The 9,446-nt window shown below is 40.9% G+C and overlaps 1 protein-coding gene and 1 long non-coding RNA gene across 2 annotated transcripts in view; both read left to right on the forward strand.

The window, feature by feature from the left end:
- Positions 1-9,446, forward strand: part of LOC119414869 (contactin-associated protein-like 2) — a 391,521-nt gene that overhangs the window by 1,857 nt on the left and 380,218 nt on the right. The window lies entirely within an intron of this gene.
- Positions 3,477-3,800, forward strand: LOC119414944. Its single transcript, XR_005187025.1, has 3 exons — positions 3,477-3,537; positions 3,643-3,693; positions 3,776-3,800. It is a non-coding gene; the product is annotated as an uncharacterized LOC119414944 (long non-coding RNA).

Consider the following 9,446-nt stretch of genomic DNA (forward strand, 5'->3'; position numbering starts at 1 on the left):
TCGTTCACCGCCGAGTGATCGATGTCCCTTTTCTGTGAAACTTGTCTGTTATTATTTTCATATTTTGCCAAATTAATGTAAATGTTTGATGTTAAACTTTGATTCTGAAAATAAATGACCGCATTCATTTTGATGGGTCAAAGATAAATAACGTCTCTCGTTACATTTCTGTTAAATTCAATGCACGACATTACACAGTCAGAAAGATGAGGAACTCGTGAAAAAGTATGCATATATATCTCATATATTGTCATACTACAACTAGTGGCACGTACCTACGTGACTACTACATCATTTTCAAAAAGAATATTTCCAGACAATATGAAAGTAGCAAAGGTAGTTCCTCTCTTTAAAAATGGTGATAAATGTGTGTTCAATAAATATAGACCAATATCCATATTACCACAGTTCTCAAAAATTCTAGAAAAACTATTTGTGACCAGATTAGATAAATTTATTACTAAACAAAACATTCTAAGTAGCAGTCAGTATGGGTTTAGAGCAAAAAACTCTACATCAATGGCTCTCATGGAAATAATAGAACAAATAACTACTGCTGTCGATCAAAAACAGTATTGTGTTAGTATTTTTGTTGATTTAAAAAAAGCATTCGATACTATTGACCACACTATTCTCCTTGGAAAATTAAACAAATATGGTTTAAGAGGACCAGCATTACACTGGGTATATAGCTATTTAAAAGATAGGAAACAGTTTGTACAAATAAATGGTCTAAGATCTGACCTGTGCAATATCACTTGTGGAGTTCCTCAAGGCTCTGTACTTGGCCCATAGTTATTTATTTTATATGTGAATGACTTAGTGAATGTATCAGGACTCCTCAAATGTGTCCTTTTTGCAGATGACACCACATTTTTTTTGTTTGCGTAAAGATGTAAAACGGATGATGGAATTGATGAAGACAGAATTTGATAAAATACAAACTTGGTTTAAAATTAATAAATTATCATTAAATTTAGATAAAACTAAATACATGATATTTAGTAACAAAAAGAAAACTGTTGACGATCCATTTAAATTGAGGGTGTTGAGATTTGTAGAGTTAATGAGATGAAATTTTTGGGTGTATTCATTGATGAACAGCTAAAATAGAAAAATCACATCAATTCTGTAAGAACAAAAATAGCTAAATCTATTGCAGTACCATACAAAGTCAGGGAATTATTAAATGATAAAGCTCTGTACATGTTGTATAACACAATCATTGTTCCACATGTAATCTATTGCATTGATATTTGGGGGAAAGCGTGTAAAACATTTACAAAACCTATTTTTATTTTACAGAAAAGGGCTATAAGAATTATCTCCAGAAAGCATTACAGTCACCCATCTAGCACATTATTTTATCAACTGAAGTTATTGAAGTTCCATGATTTGGTAGATTACAGTATTTTATCAGTTATGTATAGGGCTCAAAGTAACACATTACCATTAAATATCCAAAGAAATTTTGTTAAAAGACAAAGTTGTTACAATCTCAAGAGGATAGAGATTTTTGTCAAACCAAAATTCACAACTAGTCTGAAGGGAAGGTCTACCTCAATCCAAGGAGTTGGATTGTGGAATGGTCTAGAGAGTGATGTAAAAAAATGCCAAGTCAATGTGTACATTTAAGAAAAAGATCAAAGCTGAATTGTTAAAAAAAAAAAATGAAGTAGCTTAGTGTGTGTTTTGTATTAGAATTAGAAAAATTAGAAAGAGTTATTCATTTTGTTCTGTTACTTGAAAATTATTATGATTGAAATAATTGTTTGAAAAAAGGGGCAGATATAATAAGATTTTTTCTTCTTTCTGCTGCCTTTCATTTTAAATCTTTTGTATCTTTTTTATATTGTTATGGAATTGTTTTGTACTTTTTAAAAATGAATAAACTTTATACCATACAGTCATCGTGTTTCAACACGTTCATTGTCACGTGCAGTTGGCTCAAAGGCATCTGGTCATCAAAATTTTCCATCGCTCGTCCAGCTTCCTGCATTAAAAGTGAAGCAGTCGTCAAGTTTTGGGTTAATCCTAGGTTATATGAACAATAGATGCCATGTACCTCCTGATTTGCATAGATCTGTGTGTCTTTTGGCCTTGTGGCCCGCATTCCATCTTTAATTGGAATTATTGCTATGCCCAGTCTTGCCATTAAGTCTCTGCCCAATAGATTTATAGGACAGTCAGGTGAGATCACAACATTGGTAGAAACCTAGAGTCCTGTTTCTTTGTCTGTGAAACACACTGGCTTGGAAATGTTTTGTCTGTTTGTTAGTCCGTCAGCTGATTTTACCCAAATTGAGTTATGTGGTGCATGTAAGCCAGGAACATGTGTTTTTAGGACTGTCTTACATGCTCCTGTGTCACAGAGAAACTTAACATTCATAGTGTTAACTTTAAGTGTCACATAGGGTTTTTCCTTCAATGCATTTAATAAATCCCAAGCCGAGCAAATGTTGACAACTTCATCATTAGTGTCTGTACTTGCCCTGGGTGTGCTGGGAGTTAATCATGCATTATTACCACTTCTATTGTTAGAGTGATTTCCTGTATTAGGAAATCCTCTTCTACAAGGAAAACTTCCTCTGCATTGTTGAGGGAAGGTTTTCTGGCAATCACGTGACCAATGTCCAATTTCTCCACATTTCCAACAGCTGTTTGGATCTTGCTGTTGCTGAGGTCGGCCAAACCCACGACCTCTGTGTCTGTGTCTAAACCCACCTCTATTCTTGTTCTGCATTGAACCATTGTAAAAAATCTCTGATTCACCAAAATCATCATTATAAAACACATCTGTTTTACCTCCTGCACCACTTCCCGTTTTCCTCTTCAACACTTTCTCAGCATGACGTGCCCATTGCATCAGAACTTCCATTGAGCGCGTATCCATCTCGACAAGATGCTTTCTCACCCAATTTGAAATATCTGGGCGAAAAAACTGTAACAAACTATTTTTCAATTGTTGTTGATAAGCTGAGTCTGCCTGTTCAACGTAATCAGTTCCACTGTGCACTCTGAATTCTCTCTTGACTGATCTTAAAATCATCCACTTCCTCATTTGCTTTCTGTTTTACTGCTGACAAAGCTGCATAGTCAGCTTTGCGTCTGAAAGTGGCGAATACTCTTTCACAAAGAGCCTGCCATTGTTCCTTGTATACTCCGGTCAGCTTGTTATCGTCTACATAAGGGCAAGGAGTACCATCATTTCGTCTCCATGTGTAATTTCCCCTAACTCTGGCCCAAAATTTGGGCCAGAGTCTGAACACGAGTCCAAATTGGGAACCCCCACCAGTAGCATTCATGACTTGTATCAGAGGGAACGTGTTTACATTGCCTTGTTCATGTAGTGCTTCGTAGGCTATTTTTTATGCTGACGCCTGTTTTTTTGGGTAAGTCTGAGAGTGCGTCCAGGCATTTGTCAGCATTTGCTAAGTCCTGGGTTTATCATGATGTCGTATGTTGGACCCCGAAGTGGCAGACCAAGGAAGAAGACACGACAACCAGGAATACAAAATAAGTGTTCTTTATTTACAGGTGAGTTGGAGAGACGAGCTGGAAAAGAATGGTGTAGAGGTGAGTAACCAATATTGTTGACTTAGATTCTTGAGATGAACAAAGTTGTCTTACTTGTTGTTATAGGGGAAGGCGCCGAGGGAGAGTTGAAGTCCTGGTTTCGATGGAGATGAATAGGTGAGACACGGTGGAGAGAGGAACAGGTAGATCCAGTAATTTGTTTAACCGCTGATGAGACCAGACTCTGCTGCTTTTGTAGGTGCACCGTGGAGTGCTGGACGAGGCCCGTGGAAAGACTTCAGAGGACCAGGACATGGAAGTCCTGGAGAGGAAAGTCATCGATCAGAATCTGCTGTAAGGGAACAGGTTAGTGACTGGACACTAGTTTACCCATAGGCAGAAGTTGTCCCAGCACTGGAGAGATGTCTGGCTGCAGCTTAAGTAGGCAACCACAATCAGTCCTCCTTAAGAAAACAGCAGGTGGATCTCATCAGGGTAATTAGAGATGAGCTGTAGAAAGAGTGAGTGCAGACAGGCCAGGGAGAAACCAGGGATCCTACAGGGTTGGGTAAACAGATCCTGTGGGAGGTGGGGTCGTGGTGTCAGGTGTAGTCTGGTCGTATGGGGGAAGGCACCTAGGAACTGTCTCGTTATCTTCTGTTCTCACGAAGAGGACGGTTGCTTTATCTGCTCTGGCTTGTTTGTTCTGTTTAGACCTGTTTATTAACTCTCTCCTCACTCGGGATTCAGTTTGCCAGATTTTTGCACATTTGAGTTGTTGATCCAATTTTGTTTTTTCTTTTTACCTTTAACTAGTGCTTGTTTTTCTTGTAGAATGGAAACAATCATTTTCCATGTGTCTACTTTAAGAGTTGGTTCAATTTTGTACTTCTTTGTCCATTTATCTAGGAATTTAATTGAGTCTGGGTGTTTTTGGTTCATGTATTTAACATCTTTGGCGAACGTTTCCGTAGAAGACTTACTTTTATTACTACCCATGATATATAAGTATAAATACTCTGTTGTGTTTTATTAATATATTTGTGTGAGTGGTCCCACTGAAAATGTCTCATGGACTCTCTGCACCTCCCGAGAAACAGGCTTCTGGACCAAACATAGGGATTGATTCGGTTTCTCGCTTTGCATTCTACTCCTGAAGGATACAGAGATTTTTAGATTCAAAGAACCACGTCACCTAAAGAATCCTAATAGAAGTTTACAAATGAATCACATGGCTTGTACGTTGGCACCGTAAGGTTTCAGAGACACTGTGATATCACTCGCAAACCTCTCAGTTATACATGCATTCACGCATTCACTCACAAAAGAGATGAGGAAAGGAAAAGAGAAAGTGAAAAAGTAACATTAAATGCGACGCATCTAAGGAAACTACTGTTTTTTTTCATTTAGCCTTTATTTATCCAGGTTAGTCTCATTGAGCCACGAGAACTCATTTTCAAGAGAGACCTGTTTAGGGAGCACATGGTGGGGGTTAAGGGCCTTGCTCATGGGCCCAGAGTGGGGCGAATGAGGGTGGGGGCAAGTGTGGGTGTTTCACCTACTCCACCCACAATTTTTGATGTTGTCGGGGCCGGGGTGTGAACCGGCGATCTTCCGATCACAAGCCCACCTCTCTAACCTCTTCGCCACCACTCCCCCTACTGTTGAGCCTCACTATTAAATCCAAAATAGTTCTTGGTAAAATGTCTCACTATTTTAGGTCTTGACTAAATTTATCTAACTTTTTATTACACTGAAGATCTTGACTTTTTATGGTTAGACTTTTTTATCTATTTAGTCCTTAACCTTATCGTTGAAAAAAACTCACTTCTTTAAAATTTTAGGTCTTGGCTCAACACAAAAACTAGTTCTGTACCGTATTTTCTTGCGTATAACTCTCATTCAGCAATTGTGCTTAATTTGTTGTACTCACATCTTGTAGTCTGGTGAGGTGTCCGGTCGGATCTCCGTCACTCTGTTAGTCGGTGATCCGAGTTAGACCTATTACGCAGGCCTGACGAGAAACGGTCTCTCAGGGCTTTACTTTTAGTGTCGTGCACGGCTCTGCAGCACGTCCATTTCGGACGTCACCGGTAAACAGGCATGAGGATTTATCCGGGTCACGTGCACCATCTAATGTATGGGTTTTGCTAAGAACCAGCACCTATTAAAAATAACCACACAAAAGAACGAATGAGATTACAAGGGACGCATTTTTTTTATTATTTTTTTTATTTAGCCTTTATTTATCCAGGTTAGTCCCATTGAGCCACGAGAACTCATTTTCAAGAGAGACCTGTTTAGGGAGCACATGGTGGGGGTTAAGGGCCTTGCTCATGGGCCCAGGGTGGGGCGAATGAGTGTGGGGGCAAGTGTGGGTGTTTCACCCACCCCACCCACAATTTTGATGTTGTTGGGGCCGGGGCGTGAACCGGCGATCTTCGGATCACAGGCCCACCTCTCTAACCTCTGAGCCACCACTCCCCCCAAGATATGCGTCCCACAAGGGACGCATATCTTTGCAAAGAGAGACAATCATCTAACCGGAGTCAGAACGAAGTCTAACTTGCTTCTGTGTGTGTCAGCTTTTATTAGAGCATGTAGGAGTGGTTTACAGAAAGAACAAATCTTCTGGCAATGTCAGATAGTGCAGACGTGGCAGTTTTAGATAACAGGAACTGCAAGGTCAAACATCCTCTGGGAACATTTAGGGTGAACTGTTCTCAGCCGTGTCCAACCAACAATATCTTGCGTAACACAGATGACCAAGTGCTCTTACACACACAGAAACTTTGTTGAAACAAGTGTACTGATAAGAAAGAAACAATTCAAATGATCAATAGTCCAAAACTCTCTAACAGTGTCTTTCCCAGGGACACTTCAGCATGTGACTGCTGGTGGATTCGAACCCCCAACTCTTGCACTGGAAGACAACTGCTCTAACCACTCAGCCATAGCCATCCAGAGCATTTAGAGTTTAAAAACATTGGTTAGAATTTTGCAAGAGTGTGGAAAGCATTTAAAATATGTTAATATATGCATATATAAATACTAAAATAAACTACTACTTACTACTATGTACTACTATTCCTACTTCACGGTTTTTCACTTGTCGCTGGGCTTCAGGGTATGGATCCGCCACGATAAACGAGGGACTACTGTAGTGGTGTGTTCAATTTCAATATTACAAGAGGTTCTATGAAACTGCAGAGACTAACTGCATGTAAAATACTCAATTTAGCAGTCAGATAGATGGCCACTCTTCTAAATGCCCACAACTGACATGACAACAGAACATGCTACATATTGCTATCACAGTATTTAGCACTAATATTGCATGCTTTCCTATTATCATGCAGCCCTGAATAAAAATGGCAATCATAAATTTGAAATTGCATTTCAAATTGGAAAAATTGATAGGGCCTAATGAACTGAGTGATTACAATAGGCCTTCATAGCGCTTTGCTGCTCAGGCCTAATAATGAAAGACAAACTGATATGCGATACAGTTTGTAAAGTTACACAATCAAAAATTAACAGCAATATTTTGGTTTATTTAGCCTTTCATACGAAAAAATAGGGTTCATTTAGTTAAAGTCATACTTTCACCATGTTATTCATACATTTATAAATGTCATAGTTCCAAACTAAATATTTAATTTACAACAGATAGAAAAAGTACAGTTCATAAGTACAGGTCACTCTTTCAAGGATGAAGATGTTCACATCCTGGACAGAGAGGAACGATGGTTTGTGAGAGGAGTAAATGAGGCCATCTTTGTGAAAAGAAATTGTCCATCATTAAACAGGGGTGGAGGCCTCCGGGTTCAACTGTCCCCCTCTTACAATGCTGTGATTGCTAGTATCACTCAGCCCTCTGTGAACAGTAAACAGCCATCAGTGTGCTAATGATCCATTGTTAGGCTGATGGTCCTTCTTGAGCATGTGATCAGTTGGTTTTGGTTGTCAGCAGCAAACTGGTTGATCCACTCTGAGAAGGTGCTATTTAAGAGACTGAGCTGAAAACAGCACCTCAGACTGAGGAAGTCTCTTGGATGAGAGACGAAACGTTTCTATATTTTTTTGCTTTGTTTTGTTTTTTGTTTTTTTTTAATGTCCAGAGGACCAGATTGAACTTTTTTGGATTTTTCTACCTGGATTATTGAGCATGCATCAGGATACTATGTTTGTATGTTAACTGTGGTGTGCATGTTTCGTTATTATTTTCTTATTGTTTATATTTACTGAAGCTGTTAATACTAATTCCTATTTCACAGGAACTGGGATGTAAATCCTTTTAGTAATAAAGTAAATTCTGTAAATCAGTAATGGTCATAGACCAAGACAGTACTAAGTAGTTCTTGTGTTAACAGAAGAGCTAAAAGTGTGAAGTAACTCACTGACTGATCAAAAGTTTAAAAAAGTAAGAAGTTAAATGAGTACAATTCTGTTTTGAAAGATTGTTTAATAAATATTGGTTGTAACGGAACAGGTAATTTAGAGTAAGATGTCAAATGTTATGAAAATGTCTCCAAAAGGCTAAAGGTGAAGTTCAGTTAAAATAGATTGTTCTGATAAGCAGTTGTATATGTTAAAGGAGCTGTACTGTTGTGAGAATTGTGTTTATGTTAATACATTCTACATACTGTAGGTGAAGGAAACACAGTGTCCGTGTCGTTCCTCACTTTTCTTCCCCTTTTTTAAGGGTTCTACATTAGCCACTGTCTAGCACATTTTAGTTGAGCTTCTACTTTGCCCTTCTTTTTTCCTTTTTTCATCGCTGATTTTTCTTGTAATATAGTTGTTATCACTTTTCACATTTCTGTCAGGATTTGGTGGTCAGGGACGAACCCAGTAGTGCAGACAGGACTCAACTCGGCAGATGAAAAAACTAAATATTTTAATGATGAATACAGTTACAAAATAACACGCTGACGGGGCAGCAAAAACTTACATGAAGAAGAAGACTCAGGGGAAAACTCAAAAGGGACTCAGGAAGCTCAGGGAAGACTCAGGAGACGCAGGAGAACACAGAATACCCAACGAGTACGACGCGACAAGGAACAAGACTGAACAGACGGCTTATATACAGGGACAAGACGAGACGTGATTACAAACAGCTGTGACGAGACAAGGGTGGCACCAATTAAACTGAAGAGGAAACACTAGGGAAACACAGACACAAACAGAGCTACCAAATGGTACCGTCCTTACAGTACCCCCCCCTCAAGGACGCCTCCAGGCGTCCCCAAAAAAAACCCCTCCCGAAGGACTTGGGCGGGTGGAGGGCGGCACTGCAAGGGTGGAGGGCCAGAGGAAACACAAGGAATAACACAAGGACCTGACAAAAACTAAGGCAAAACACAAGCAGGAAAACACAAAAGATCTGATCGGTCAAGAGACCGTCCCTAGAGTCATTGTTCAGGGGGGCAGGACGGGAGGCCGTCCATCACGGGACCAACGTTCCGGGGGGCGGCCGGGAGGCCGTCCATCACGGGACCAACGTTCCGGGGGAGGCCGGGAGGCCGTCAATCACGGGACCAACGTTCCGGGGTCCAACACATAGGACCTTGGAGACTGCGGCAGGCGGCGTAGACGACTTGGAGGCCGCGGCAGGTGGCGTAGACGACTTGGAGGCCGCGGCAGGCGGCAATGACGACTTGGAGGCCGCGGCAGGCGGCGATGACGACTTGGAGGCCGCGGCAGGCGGTGATGACGACTTGGAGGCCGCTGCAGGCGGCGATGACGACTTGGAGGCCGCGGCAGGCGGCGTAGACGACTTGGAGGCTGCGGCAGGCGGCGTAGACGACTTGGAGGCCGCGGCAGGCGGCGTAGACGACTTCGAGGCCGCGGCAGGTGGCGTAGACGGCGAAGGGGCCGCGGCAGGCGGCGTAGACGGCGAAGGGGCCGCGTCAGGCGGCGTAGACGGC

Source organism: Nematolebias whitei, chromosome 9 (assembly GCF_014905685.2).
Source record: "Nematolebias whitei isolate Nwh7 chromosome 9, NemWhi1, whole genome shotgun sequence".
Taxonomy (NCBI): Eukaryota; Metazoa; Chordata; class Actinopteri; order Cyprinodontiformes; family Rivulidae; genus Nematolebias; species Nematolebias whitei.